Genomic DNA, 16,205 nt, shown 5'->3' with positions numbered 1-16,205 from the left:
ATGAATAAAATATATTCAGGGCAAAATGCACAAAGGCCTAAAGCCTGAAGCTAAAGCGCAATGAATACATAAAACTGACCACACTACACCCTCCCCTTGTCGGTAGCAAGTGGTTCCAATAACATAAAAGGATGCCCTAAAATATAAACAATATCTAAAACAAATATTTCGACAAGGTGAGAAGACAACAAAGTCATAAATTTAGGTAACATGTGAGCATAACCAAATTCAATATAGTGTCAATTTCGTAAAATCCAATCATCAGACAGAAGCAATAGAACGTAGGAGTTCCTCCACTTCGATATATGTCAATATCGGAAGATCCACGCCACAAAGTACCATGGAGCAGGTGTGATCCAAAGCCCCAAAACCATTCAGGGCGGCACCCCGTGCAGGGCCTATGAAAGAGACATTACCATCTTCCTCCAGGAAGGGAATCTCATAAACTGCCTCACGAAGCAAGCGCATCCGTAGTGCACAAGTCTGGGAATGAGCCCTAATCGGGAACATCAACAGATCAGCATCGACCAGTGGAGGGCGCTGCACTGAGAGACAGAGAGCCAGTGCATGTTCAAACGAGCACCAAAGGCACCGAAACACGGGTTGCACACAATCCAAAACCGGTCTGAATGACAGAGACCAGTCGCACTCCAAATGTCCCAGGAGCGTTGCTCCAAAATGCTGCATCATGCGTTCACGACACAGCTGCGCTGATGGGAGCAGCAGTACAAGATCTCGTCGTGACGGGACAGCCATTGCGAAAAAATAGCAATAACAGCAAGACTCCAGCCAATAAAGCCAAAGTAATCGGGAAACCCCCAAAAATGCTTCTGAAAATAGAATGTATAGCCGAAGGTATCAAACCGAATATGGAAGAGAAGGTATGAGCAAAACCAACACCAACGACTTTGAAAAAATGTGCAATACCAGCAGCGCTGGATGTATTAAATATACGTCCCACAAGTTCACCGAAGTGAGTCGGAAAGTTAGTATTCAAAAGGGACTGTATCTCCGCCGATGACCTTGCCACTTGAAGTGCGTAGGTCTCGCTAGCAGATGTAAGGGCCACATGCTTTTGAAACAATAAAGCCTTTAGCCGACTCAACTTGTCGAAATCAACCTTGGAAGTAGCAATATGAGGCCAGATGTCCGCTACCTCCCTAATTTGAGTGGGGGAAACAACACATTCCCGCAGCACGTAACGGCCTTGTTGACAACAACGATGTAAACTATTCCGGCACGCATGCCACAGCAGCGTTCGCTGTTAAGAACAATGTAACTGCCGTTAGAAAGCACCTGGAAAGTGTTTTTAATAACCGGGACTGGAACTCCCTTCAGATAACAAGCTAAGTTAGCAATCGAAGCATTACACGCCCCGTGCAAGGACAGCTGTTTACAAACCATTGAATGGCTGACAGAAGCTTCGCATTCGCTGCCGCTAAGAAAAACCTCCTTCAAACCATTAACACATCTGTACTGAAAGGGAAGGTCCCACACCTCGTGTATGTAACTGTCTCCCAATAGTTCATATCTACCCACCGGAATGTGCTTCAAACACAAAGTAAATTGCAAAGTAGAGATAGGCAAATTAATAACCCCATGGATCAACCATTCATCTGACGGAATTTCAGCTACTGTGAAAGGCAGTTTCTCTAATTTTTCAATATTTAACATTACATATGCCGCTTCCTTTTTAGCCATCAGTTGTTGTTGACGAGTCAAATTAAAAGAGATAAAGATCTCCTTGGCACGAACGTGCTGCCATGGAACGCGACCAGCCTTCAAGGTCTGAAGAGTCCAACCCAGCTGCATGATGGATCGTGTCTGACTCTGCCCATGATATAAAGAAGACATGTCCGATTTAATAATGTCTATAGCAGAGGACACAATGCTGTCAATCGTGTAAACACGTTCAGAAAGGGTATGCATGCCATTATCAACAACAGAAAAAGTCTGCATCAGATTTGCTTGATCAATCTGCCTCAACCGGGCTGCAGCCTCTTGTTGTGAAAGCTTCCAAATCTCATTATAAACCTCGTATAAGAACCTTTTCTTCCGTGGTACTCTGGGACCTGACAAAAAATCTTGTAAATCAGTATTATTAGACAGTAACATGAGATGTGACTTAACTGCATCCAGCGTGGAGGACTTCAACCATTGCTGACAAAGCTTCCCCACACTGTATGTAGTTATAATATCAGCATGTTCTGGTGAAACGTAACGAGGGTCTGCCCTACTAGTCCTGAACCCCCCTGAAGAGGTGACAAAACGTTGATGACACATATTAGTGTCTATAGGCCATAATAACCACCCGCCTGGATGTAACAATGAAGTGTTAAGTGTACCATTCTGGACCCAATGTGTAAAGTCACTGAAAGTAGCATTCACATAGTGCTGCCAATTTTTTTATTTAAAAGGGACAGGTATACTAGGCAAAGTTAATTCCTTAATCGTCACTAAGCCCAAACAGCTAGTCTGTTGTACTGTGTCATTGAGGAAAATCATCTGCACAGGGATAATACATGCTCTAAATAACGTGTCCCTGCCTCGCATTTGCCAATTTTTCGTACCCCAAACACTTTTCAAGTCAACAGTTTTGAAACAGTATTCATATCCCTCGACCGACAGTTTAGATACAAACAAATTAGAATACAATAATTTAGTATCGGTCAATAACATTTGCTTATTAGAATACGGTGTAACTGTAAAATAGTAGGACCTAGCATTACGCGGATCATGCCCAGTAAAATATGCAAATTTGTCATAATATGTTTTTGAACTCCCTTGTGGAGGAGTTGAGCAATGTTCCCATTGCACATAATTAAACATGGACTTAGGGCTACTAGCTTTATGAATAAAGTGGTGTCCATAATAGTTGTAACAAAACATGTCACCATGATTATCTCTAAACTGGTAAGCATCTTCATCGTCATAGACAGTATAATATTGCAAATCCGTTAGCATAGAATCCACTGTCTTCACATCCCAATCATCAGAAACAATGCCAGGTATAACAATATCATTCATTGATAATTTGAGGACATACGGTATTTGAATCAATTCAGTGGGACCATGTATATCAAACATTACTTTATCCCACACAATGCCATCCGGAACCGGTATAGCAGAAATGTTCACGGTGGACAAGTCTCTTCGAACCATATGAGACGAAAAATGTGGTTTTAACACAGTCTCCACGTGCTCAATGTCAGATCGATCAGAAAGAAAATGACCATGTATTATCAGAAAAAAAGTAACCACAAATCCCAACCATAATAAAATAGTCATCACGGCCAAAAACAGCCAAAAATAGTTCCAAGGAAAAACAAAATATGTTCGTTTAAGCCATCCCAGCAGCCGTCGTGGACCGTGGACAGAAGACATTGAAGACGAGGAGCCGGACCCATCATTATCAGCGTCGTTGAAGCAGCCAGAAGCAGTTCTAGCAAAAGGTGCAACTCTGAACAAAGAAGCAGACGGAGGCTCCCGCCGTGGCACGCTATAAACCACATGTTCAGAAACATCAGTAGAACGTACAGCAATTTGATCACAAGATTCCATATTAATCGCCGTCGGTGGAACGATCGCAAGATCATCATCCACCCTCCCCAAGCTCGGAGAGGAAACAGTGTCGGTGAAAATCACCTGCAGCGGGACCTCATCCCCAGTAGAGAGAGGGATTCCGGAACTACTGGGTGTCCCTCTTGGTTTGCTGTGCAGAATCGGCCACATGTTGTAACTTGACATTATCAATGGAAACAAAGCGATTTCCTTTGGCCCCTCGCAGCGGCGGTAAAATCACAGTTCTCGTGCCGCTTACCCCTAACACAGGGACAGGTTCTCGATAAGAAGGACCAAATTCTTTTTTAACTGTGACCTTTTCATGCACCAGATCCCCAATCCTGGGTATCCAACCAGTAGGTGTTACTGGCTCATCCTTAATTCCTGAGGAGGCAGCATTGGCAGAAGAGTTATCTTCACGGAATTGTTGTAAATCCTGCAAAACAGTGACACGATCATTTATGTCAAAGGGCGTATCTGCCGCCTCCACACCAGGACCATCTAGATCAGGAACATACATTCGTGTCCCAAACAGGCACTCATATGAAGTACGACCCCCCAGTGACCTCCTAGGCAAGTTATTAAGTGCTCTCTGTACTCCATATAGGTGGGCTAGCCAACCACGACCCGTACCTATAACTCTGGCCGTTAAGGACTGCTTTAAATCACGATTTAGACGCTCCACGACAGAATTTCCCTCGGGATGAAATGGAGACGAGAATTGGAGTTGGACCCCCAACGAAGCCATGGTGTCCCTGAATGCCTTAGAGGCAAAAGCAGGGCCCTGGTCCGAATGAAAAGCCGCAACTGCAAATATATCGACAAAGATGCGCAAATCTTTAATAACAGTGCGAGCGTCAGCCGAGCGTTGTGGCCATACCCATACAAATCTGGAGCACGAATCTACAGCAACCAATATATATTTGTATGCACTATCTGGTGTCAGCGCACCACAATGATCCAAGTACACACACTGTAATGGTTTGTTTGAAATCAGAAGGGGCGTCTGCTGCGGGCGTCTAGCCGACGATGTCTTAATTTGTTGACAAATGTCACAACAAAGGACATACTGTTTCGTCTCTTTATAGAGACCAGGCCACCAGTAACGAGCCTGTAAAAGTGAAATTGTGGCAGCCACTCCAGCATGTGCAGAAGCCACCCCCTCATGTGCTGCAGAAATCAATCGAGGTCTCTCAATTTTATTGGGAATTTCACGTACACCAATGCCTGGAATTGTAACAGTAGCATTTAGCGCACCATTCAAGCAGTAACTATATTTTGAAGGAAATCCTTTAGGAAAGGGCGTGCCAGCAGCAGTAGCTTTTATGGCAGCCGATATTTCTGTGTCTGGTTTGGAACTCGAACGAGTCACTGCGGCCACAGTGGCGACAGCCACTGCCGATTTCGCGGCTTCATCAGCCAAAGTATTCCCAGCAACGTGTATTCCAACGCGCTGGTGTCCAAGTGTATGCACAACATGGACATTAGGAAGCGTTTCCTTTAGATCCGCAACCTTACCCCACAACATTCTATGCTTAATGGTGTTGCCTTTAGAATCTCTGAACCCATTCATCTTCCAATAGTGTAAATATTCGTTGAAAGACTGCACACAGTAGTAGGAGTCACAGACCAGCAAGGTAAAAAGTGCCGGATCCGTGTGCTCCAGCGCTAACAATAGAGCTTTGAGCTCAGCCAGCTGTGCCGTGCAATCTCCCAAGGTTTTAGTATAAGTATGTCGGGGGCAGAACACTTCCCTCTCCATAGTGCCGCTCACCACCGCACATGCAGCAGAATACTGTTGTTTAGTCCCAACCGCCGGTTGCGCAGAGCCATCGGTATACATGACCACTTCATATTGGTCAATAGGCAATGTACCAGCAGGAACAGGGTATTCTATTTCGTATTGAAGAAATTCTTGAGTCTGCAGTTTAGGGTCAAATACATAATCTACATCAGTGGCTGTCAAAGACGTAGCCCGTTGTATCCATCGCGGGTGTAGAGCCTTCGAATTAGGAACACTCGCTTTGGTAACAGCCTCTAAGGCCGGAACCGGGGAAACGACAACAATGCGTTGACCCTGGGCCAGCGGTCTTTCTTTAATAACAGCCATCTGTACTGCAGTGAGAATTTTCTCAGTTTGTGCAAAACGTTGCTCTGCAGCAGAATACAAGTGAGATTTGTATGCAATCGGGACCCTCTCCCCTTCATTAAAGGTGACATAAGTAAACCCAACAGCCCCAGGTATTACCCTGATCACTACATGTGTCTTATTATCCCGAGTGTGTAAGTGTTTAACTGCTAAAAGATCACTCTGTAATTCTCGCAGTATGTGTGTATGTTCAATCGTCCAAAGTTTACTTGAAAAATTCGGGCGAATCAACTCGTATAATGGTTTTATACGCGTTGCATATTCAGGAATGTAAGTTCTGCCAAAATTCAGAAACCCCAACAATGACTGGAGCTTCCGAACCGTATTAGGAGGCTGCAATAAAGCACATTTCTCCAAAAAATGTGGCGCTAAGCTCTTGCCCTCACTCGACAACTCATATCCCAGGAAGATGACGCTGAAGAAAGCAATCTTTGATTTCTTAAAATTGAACTTATAGCCAATATCAGCAAATCCCACAACAATGCGCGATACACGCCTTAGATGTTGCAGAATCTCATCATCTGTCAGATATATGTCATCAACATATGATAATGCTTCAGGGTCGAACTCATGCAGCATTTCAGTTACACGAGCCGAAAACAGTCCTGGGCTATTCTTATACCCCTGAGGCAAACGAAAAAAAAATTTCTGAGAGCCAAACGCACTGAAACAGGTATAGTCCCGACTCTCGGACACTATATTCTGGCAGAAAAATCCATTCGAGATATCTAATGTTGTTTTGTATTTTTTACGCACTATATTATTCATAAGCGCTGCGCTGTGTGAATTCTGTATTGCATATGTGCGTGTATGACTATTCAAATTGGATAATCCACCACTATCCTGCATGAATGGTCCGGCTTAGCAACCGGAAACAAGGGATTATTCATCGGCGAGACACAGGGCTCAATTACACCCTGATACTCCAATTGTGTAAGAATATTCCTAACCGATGCCCTAGCTTCAAATTTGATAGGATATTGCGGTTGTGGCTGAGGTTCGCCTTTTATCGGTATTACATGATAAGGTGATTGTCTGTCCCACCCCACGTTATTTCTATACAAGGCGGGAGCCTGAGCTAGAGCCCATGATTTACTATAGGACTCCGCAAGTTCCCTCGGAACAAGTGGTGAGAAGGAAGTTGTAATAACCTCCTCCCCAACCGGACAGTCGCGAACAAAGTCAGGTGGCCAATCTTGTTCGGCCAACAGAACATCATATGATTTTACCACATGGTCCCAAAAAATGGCGTTTATAACACGGTCAATGTCCCCTTCCAATCGCAGAGTTACTTCATATACTCTATCAGGATCAGAGACTTGCATATCCGCCGTTTCTACTTGTATGAAGTCATCAGTTGCTTTCACCTCCAGATGCTCTAGAAGACTCCGGCGAACTATTGTGACCTCTGCAGCGCTGTCTAACAGAGCTAACGCCCATGTCTTGTTCGTCAAGAGAACTCTCTTCTTGAGCGGCATGTCTAACTGAGACTGCTGCCACCTTCTTCTTTTTGAATTGCTGTTTCTGTTGCAGCGGTTTCTCTTCTTGTTTAATAGAAACCTCTGCTGAGCGTTGTGAATCCTGTCTTGGTTTCACGTACTCCGTCCTCCGCTCTGACCGCCCACCTCTCTCACTTCTCTTTTCCGAGGAGTCCTGAAAGGAACGAGATTGGCCTGTATCAGTATATTGATATCTATCAGGCGTCTTTAAAGTATCCCTATTCCTGAGATTATACTTATTCTGTGGGGTCTCCGTTTGCGGGGACTGCCCATCATCCTTCTTAGGTGTTTGCGGTTTCTTTTTCTTTTTCGAACCCTCAGGTTGTTGCTGTTTAGCATTATCTTTATTATTTTTACCCTGTAACTGGGGTTTTTGTGGTCTAGCCCCTAGGCTATCACGACCAATACTAGAATATGTTTCCGCTATTATTCTCGGAAGCTCCCGCTCCTGTTGAAGCAGCGGAACATCCCGAAGACGCATACGCACTGCTAGTGCTACTGCCTCTCCTTTGAGATTACTCAAAATAATAGAAGAAACTGTGGCAAAATTGCCCAGCAACTGCATACCCAAATCCAAGGCAGGGGCAGACCCATATTCTTCCTGAATCTGCTTAAGTACGTCCGGTAAATTAGCTAATGTCGGTGTACCGTGTGCCGTAGTGTAGAGCGCGGCAAACACCGTGCCCCAGGTATTACAAAGGTCCACCGGAGGAACCATCCCGTACGGCAAACACATCGTCAAAATTCTATGTTTATCCTGAGGTCCCGTATGGGGAAATACTGCTTCCAGCGTATTAATTTTTTGCGCCAGCCAAAACGGAGTCTCCTCTCGTTTAGCCGGTGCTTTACCCATAACTGAGTGTACAGTGGCCGGATTAAGACCCGGAACCACCGCCTGTGGGTGCGCTGGAGCAGCACGCGCTGCATTCGTATTTAATGTCTGCATCACAAACTGAACTAATCGTCTATATGTAGCCGTTAATTCTGTATATAAACGACGAACTTCAACCACTGCCAATTGAGCAACCGCAGGATGTGGTGTATATGTAGCCAATAAAGGCCAGGTAGGACCATCATTACTCAGTGGACCTAACCTTACTTGTGCTATTGTGTGTGGGAGGGCGCCATCAAACCAATTATGGTGTTCTTGATAAGATAGAGGTATTTCTAAATAAGCGTAAGCCCTGTATTGTCCAGGGGCATTCGCAACTGTGTATTCGTGAAAAGTATTTGTTCCCCCATCCACTGCTGGAAAAGCGACCCAACAATAAAAAAGTTCCGTTCTATAGGCTGCATGGGCGTCCACCACAAAAGTGACCGGACCCCCCTGGACTGTCAGTCCATGTGTCAATAGATGTCCCGTGAGCGGATGTCGCATATTAATTGCTATATTCACTACATTAGGATTCGCCATTTTATATAAAAAAAACAGCCGCAGGGCAGAGAAGGCACACCAATATCGGGGTTTTTTCCTTTCAAAGTTCAAGCTTGAACAACCGACCACTAAGCAATAGGAAGCACCTATGCCGTGGCGGCGGAAACCCTCAGCCCCACGGACGTCTCCGTATACGGAACCGAGGAGTCAAAATATATATGAGACCAAGAGAGTCAGTCGGACCTAATCATTAGAGCCAGACCAAACGTTGGCGGCGCCATGTCGCGTGGTCTCTCATTATTCTAAATGAGACTACTGGATTTCTAGGTAGCAGGATCGCTAACGGTGTGGGGGACTGAGTCTGACCCACGTGTAAAGAACTCTGTCACCCTAAATCCGTTTTTTGCTCCGGCTAACTAGCAGTGCCTCATTTCTCCCATGTGGGAGGAATGATTTGGCAGCCGAGCGCATGACATCTTTGGAACTTCTCAGGGAAGTCATGGTTACTCAGATCCAAACCAACTCTCTTATTTCCAATATGATCTCATATACAAATGACAAAGACAGTATAAGTTTTATATATTGTTTTAATAAAACGACTGTATTTTAGATATTAAGGCGTGAGCCGCAATAACCAGAACGATACAACACAGTAGGATTGTAATAGTTACCAGGAGAGTAAAACATAAAAACAAAGCTATCATATTGTCAAACAGTTTCTACTCTCCCTCTGCTTGTTCTATCTAGAGCACAGCATGTTATGCTTCTAGCTTGCCTATTAGAATCACTATGGGGATATCAGCCCTCATACCTGAGCAAAGACCTGTGATCTTGGTTCAGCATCTGCAACGAGGCAGTCAGCGTCAAGTTGTGGTTCCCTGGTCGGAATCTCCCTCTTGCGTGTACTGGGACAAGGAAGTAATTTTATAACTAACATGTCAGCGTGATCACAAAATGTCCCTACGCAGGAATGCCCAGTCTAAACTCTTACCACGTCTATCGGCAATGTACCAGACTGTATCCTTGACTGAAGCACAGAGTAAATGTGTTATGGAGAACTCCAGTGCTGAAGTAGGCAAAACAGTGTGATAGGAATTAAAAACAACACCGTAGAACTGGCTATTTGAAAAATAACAGTACGAAGCCTAATAAAAAGCATGTAGAGCAAAGTGCACAGAAGCTCTAAGCTATTAGCAAATGAATAAAATATATTCAGGGCAAAATGCACAAAGGCCTAAAGCCTGAAGCTAAAGCGCAATGAATACGTAAAACTGACCACACTACAAAATGCCACCATACAAATGCCAAGAAATGGTAGCGCACAATGAACAACATGAAAAGCACCCAGGGAAAGAATTGCGCGTCTTGTCGATTCAAATGCCACCATGCAAATGCCAAGAAGTGGTAGCGCACAATGAATAACGTGAAAAAACACTCAAGGAAAGAATCGCGCGTGTTGCCGATTCGAATGCCACCATGTAAATGCCAGAAAATGGTAGCGCACAATGAACAGCATGAATTACACATGAGAAGTAAATCGTGCGTTTCGCCGATTCGAATGCCACCATGTAAATGTCAAGAAAAGGTAGCGCGCAATGAACAACAAAGTTAAATGCTCATGAAACGAGTTGCACGTCTTGCCAACTCGTAAAACATCATGTAAATGTCAAGAAATATCAGCGTGCAATGAACAACAATGTAATAACGAAGTCAAATCTTTATGGAATAAATTGCGCGTCCTCCCTATTTGCAAACCACCATACAAATGTCAAGAAATGGCAGCACACAAGTAATCTGTTATTCATTTAAGAATTAAAATCAAGAATATGAAAATTCTCAATTACGGTGTTGGGAAATGTCCAAACACCGTCTTACCGCCTGGAAACAGTGATCACCAATGAGAAATGAGTGCAAAAGACTGGAAAATCCAAATAGACCGCCGGGACTGGAGCTCAGGAAGAAGCTGCTACTCTGCACCGGGACCTCTGAATAGTGAGCACTGGAAGTTGGGCTGACTCTCTTTAATAGAGTCTTGGCCCAGCCTAGAACCACGCCCAGGCATGTTGCAGGGAAAGTCTCTAGAAGGCCCTGGAAAGGGACCACACCCTAACACACTCTGAATGTCTGCAGCAATACATTGCAAATGTACAGTATTTATGAGCACCCTAAAAATGAATCTTTTGGATGGAATTCTGCAATGCAAAAGGTTAAACAATAACATATCATCACAATGCATAAATTACATTATCTTGCGAGTGTTGGGTTTTTGCATTCTAGATGCCCGTAGAGCACGCACCGTCCTGGTGTTGACAGTTGCACACTGATCTACAGTGGTATAAACCACAAGACACCCCCTGGGGAGGAGTCAAACTAAAACAAAGATTTCCAGTACTACAGGCCCCTCGGTTTGACCCATCTAATCATGTTCCTAAACCCTATTCAGGTACAACGACTTCCACCACACAACCCATGCAGGTAATGGTCACAACACCAACCCCTGTGCCCTTAGCTCCTCCAGAAAGGTTTTTTGGAGATAGTGCCACGTTCAACATTTTCCTTAACCAGTGCCAGCTACAGTTTTTGTGTCAGACAGCTGCATTCCCCAACAATGCTGCAAAGGTAGCATTTATTATCCCTATTTTGGGAGGCAATGCAGCTAATTGGTCTATTCCGATGGTGGAGCGCAATGACCCTATACTGTATGATTTCAACCGGTTCAAGGAAGCCTTGCGGAAACTGTTCGCCAAACACCTCTTTGTGCAAGCCAGTGACAATGAGTTACTGAATTTGTGCCAGGGAAACAAGGATCTACTGTCCTATATCACCTCTTTTTAACAGTTGGTGGCAGAGACTGAGTGGCCCGAGGAGAAGAGGACCTCCCTCTTCTATCATGGCCTTTGGGAAAATCTCAAGGATGTTCTAGCCCAAATTGTAGGACCTCCTTTGGAGTGTTCCGAGTTCATTGACCTGGTGGTACGATTGGACCGCCGCTTGAGTGAATGTAAGGGAGAAAAAGTCTGGGGTGACACATGCTTAGTGGTGCTCAAAACTGAGAAAAAGGAGTCCACCATTCCCATTCATGATGCACCTGAGCCCATGCAAATTGGCAGTGTGCAGGGCAGACTATATAAGGAAGAGAAAGAACATAGGAAAAAATTGTGTTTATATTGTGGTAAAGCAGGGCATTTTGCTCGGGAATGTCCTAACAGGCCTACTGCTCCAAAGAAAGCCATCGGAACGGTAACAGGGCCTGAATTCTCTCTTCCTGATCAGGCGGAAAACCCTACCAAAGATTTACGGGATACAGTGTTACATTGGGTACATGTCCTCGCAGGTCACCCGGGTGAGAAAAAGATGTTAGATCTCTGTCAAAGATGGTTTTGGTGGCCCACACTTGTGCAGGATGTCAGAAGCTACGTCCAGACTTGTTCCACCTGTGTTTGGGCCAAAACCCCACATACTCCAGCCACAGGAGTGTTACTCCCCAGTCCAATTCCAGTGGCCCCATGGGATTCCATAAGTATGGATTTTATTTCTGATCACCCAGCTTCCAATGGATACACTGTCATATGGGTGGTTGTAGATTACCTAACTAAAATGGCTCATTTTGTTCCATTAAAATCTTCTGCATATCATCCACAAACGGATGGGCAGACAGAACGTGCCAACCAATCGATGGAGCAAATCCTGAGATGTTACATTGACACATGGTCTACTGAGTGGGATAAGGCTTTACCTCTTGTTGAATTTGAATATAACAGTGTCCACATGGCTACAGGATTATTCCCCTTTTACTGTTTGTTTGGTCTGCACTCAAGAATGCTACCTATAACTGGGTCCCAAACATCTACAATAGTCCCATCAGTACAGTAACGCCATAAAGAGTTACAGCAGATTCTAAAACAAGTACAGCACCATTTAAAACTCTACCAAGCTCAAATAAAAAACAAGCAGACAAAAGAAGGAGACCTGCTCCTTCTCATCAGATAGGAAATCAGGTGTGGCTCTCATCAAAAAATCTCTATCTTGCAGGATCCAGAAAATTAAACCTCTGATTTCTAGGCCCCTTTCATATTGCCAAAATTATCAATCCTGTGGTAGTAGAACTGACATTGCCAGAGGATTTGAAGGTACACCCCGTGTTTCATGTGTCATTACTCTGATACCCGCAATCCCTCACCACCTCCCCTGGTAAAAGTACACGGGCAATGGGAATTTTAAGTGGCCAAAATTCTTGACTCCAGGAGCGTCCGTGGTGTTCTACACTATTTATTGGCTTGGAAAGGCTATTTGCCTGAGGACAATTCCTGCGAACCCGCGTCCATAGTTCATGCTCCACGTCTTACTAAAAAATTCCATCTCCTGCACCCTTCCAAGCCCTGACCTTTGAGATGGTCCTTGGTGGAGAGGACTGTCAGGACTGTCAGGAATCTCTAATGTGCCTCCTGTGTTATCTGTCAGAATCCCCAGGGATTAGGGTTAAATCATATCTCTGTTCTTGGTTAAACCTTTATGTTTCTAAGTAAACATAGGCCCTGATTACAACCCTGGTGGTCAGTGTTAAAACAGCGGTAACACCGCCAACAGGCCGGCGTTAAAAAAAATTGAATCATGACCAAGGCGGAAACCACCAACACATACAGCCACTTTTACACTCCGACTGCCACAGCGGTAGCCACAAACACTGCTGCAGTAACTGCCAACAGACAGATGGAAGACAATGTACCACCCACAGAATTACAACGCGCCCATCCGCCTGCTTTTCTGGGGCGGTAACAACGCCATTAAAAGCACAGAATAAACAGTACTCTGAAGGGAACCCACTCACCTCTAAACACTCAAGGAAGAACCAGGACGCCATGGAGCCTGAGTTGCAGGTTTTAGCCATGCTGGTGTATCTTCTCAAATACTGCACCTAGCACAAAAGGAAGGGGGGGATAATATTAGTAATCCTTAGAAATACGTTCAGAAAGTAAAAACAGTATGTACAATATAGACAATATATACAAAATGCGGGACAATGCCCACTCAAAAATTGTCCGTGGCCCACTGGGCCAAAACACAGGCCAAGCCCACACTTGACTCCTGCCTCAATACGGAGAGAACACTGCAGGGGCATCAGGTCGAAAACACATAGGCACCTCAGGGGGACAGGGAATGGGGGGCACCTCAGCCGAAAGATGGTACAACGCCACTGATCCTGGAGGGGTCTCCATGCCCACTGCTCAGTCCTGGGGAGTGCAAGGCCACAGTCTTTTAAGTGAGTGGTTTGCCCACTGCTTGCTCCTGGGGAGTGCAAGGCCACAGTCTCTCAAGTGTGTGCTTTGCCCACTGCTTGGTCCTGTAGAGTGCAAAGCCACAGTCTCTCAATTGGGTGGTTTGCCCACTGCTTGGTCCTGGGGAGTGCAAAGCCACAGCCTCTCTAGTGGATGCTTCTTCCACTGGCTTAGGAGGGGGCCTTGTGCCCAGTGTGTTTCATCCTGGCAAGGAGGGGCTGAGTGGATGCCTTCTTTCTCTGGATCTGGAGAGGGCTTTGTGCCCAGTGTGCTTCATCCTGGCAAGGAGGGGCTGAGTGGATGCCTTCTTCCACTGGTTCTGGAGGGGGCCTTGTGCCCAGTGTGGTTCATCCTGCCAAGGAGGAGCTGAGTGGATGCCTTCTTCCACTGGTTCTGGAGGGGGCTTTGCGCCCTGTGATGCAGATGTTTTGGAATGCAAGGTCACAGTCTCTCACCTGGGTGTCACAATGACAGTCTTTGCAGGGGCCAGGATGCACTGCAGCCCATGCAGTCACCACAACACACTGCTCTCTGGTGGTGACGGTTGCTCAGTGGATGGCAGTTGCGCTGCAGGTGGGGGTGCTGTCAGTGGGAGCCTCCATGCCCTCACCTGCAGCCTCAGACGGTTGCCCACAGGGGCTGCTGCTGCTGGCAGTGGTGCTGCTTGTGGCGGTGCAGGTGGGGGTGCTGGCCATGGTGCAGGTGACAGTGCTGGCAGTTGTGGTAGTAGCCTCAAGGCCCTCAGCTGCAGCCTCAGACGGCTGCCCAATGGGGCTGCTGCTGCTGGCAGTGGTGCCACCTGCGACGGTTCAGGTGGTGGTGCTGGCCGCTGTGCAGGAATCAGTGATGGCGGTTGTGGTGGTAGCCTCCAGGCCCTCACCTGCAGCCTCGGACGGCTGTCCACTGGGGCTGCTGCTGCTGGCAGTGGTGCTGCTTATGGCAGTGCAGGTGGTGGTGCTGGCCGCGGTGCAGGAGGTGGTGCTGGCCGCGGTGCGGGTGGTGTTGCTGGCTGTTGTGGTGGTAGCCTCCAGGCCTTCACCTGCAGCCTCGGACGGCTGAAGTGCCATGGCTGGTGTTCTGTGCCCCTTCCTCCCCTTGGCAGATGGTGGTGCCTCCTTGCTTCGGCCAGCTGGAGTCTTTGAATTGGCCTTGCTGGCTGGTTGTGCCTCCTTCCCCTTGCTGGCTGCTGTCCCCTTCTTGCCCTTGCCAGGTGGCGGAACCTTCTTAGGCTTGGCAGGTGTTGGTGGCACACTGGCTGGGTTGACGGGTGCCTCCTTGGAGCCTCTCACAGCAGCTGAAACCACAGCAGATGTGGACTGGGTGGCTGAGGTGCTGGGCTGGGTTCTGGACACCCTGGCCCGATGTGAAGGAGGGAGGTTGGGGGAGGGAAGAGGTCAATGGTGGTGAGGAAAAGCTTCTTAGGGACACTGGGGCAGGAAGAGGTTGAAGGTTTGGGAGTGGAGGAAGAGGGAGTGGTTGTAGGAAGTGTCAGTCTGCTGTGTTTGGGTACAGGTGCGTGGGCTGGATGCTGTTGTGAGGTGGATGGCTGTTGGGTGTGTGTGTGTGTGTGTGCTTGCATTTGTGTACTTTGGGAGGAGGGGTTACAGACATAGTGGGAGAGGACAGAGGGGACATGTGCATGGATTTGGGGGTGGTGACTGCCACTGAGGGGGATGTAGTGAAAGGCGTGCTGGTGATGGGGGTAGTGGATGAGGATGTAGTGCATGCAGGTGTGAGTGGAGACGCTACTGGGAGGGAGGTGGAGGACAAGGGGGGGGACACAGTGGAGGCAGTGGATGTTGGTGTGTCTGCATGAGGATGGTGCTTGTGTGAGTGCCTGTGAGATGAAGTGTGGTGCTTGTGTTTTCCTGAGCCACTTCTGTGTGTTGATATGGGTGATTGCTGGTCTGAAGGTGTGCTTGGGATAGATTGGGGTTGAGGGGATTGGTACTGGGTAGAGGAAGTTGGAGGGGGAGGCTTGAGACAGGGACAATGGCTGCCATCAATGCGGAGGCCAGAGCCTGGAATGCTCTCTGTTGAGCCGCCACGCCACAGTGAATGCCCTCCAGGTATGCATTTGTTTGTTGCAAATGCCTTTCGACACCCTGGATGGAATTCAGTATGGTTGTCTGCCCAACAGTGAGCGATCTCAGGACGTCAATAGCCTCCTCACTGAGGGCAGTAGGGCTGACTGGGGCAGGGCCAGAGGTGTCTGGGGTGAAGGAGATGCCCACCCTCCTGGGTGAGCGGGCACTGAAAACACGCTGAGGGGCTGCTGGGAGGGCGTGCTGGTATGGGGGTGGCGGCTGTATCTGTTGTTGGGGTGGGCACAGAGGTGTCTGCCA

The sequence above is a fragment of the Pleurodeles waltl genome, chromosome 5 (assembly GCF_031143425.1).
Source record: "Pleurodeles waltl isolate 20211129_DDA chromosome 5, aPleWal1.hap1.20221129, whole genome shotgun sequence".
Taxonomy (NCBI): domain Eukaryota; kingdom Metazoa; phylum Chordata; class Amphibia; order Caudata; family Salamandridae; genus Pleurodeles; species Pleurodeles waltl.
This window is presented reverse-complemented; position numbering follows the sequence as displayed.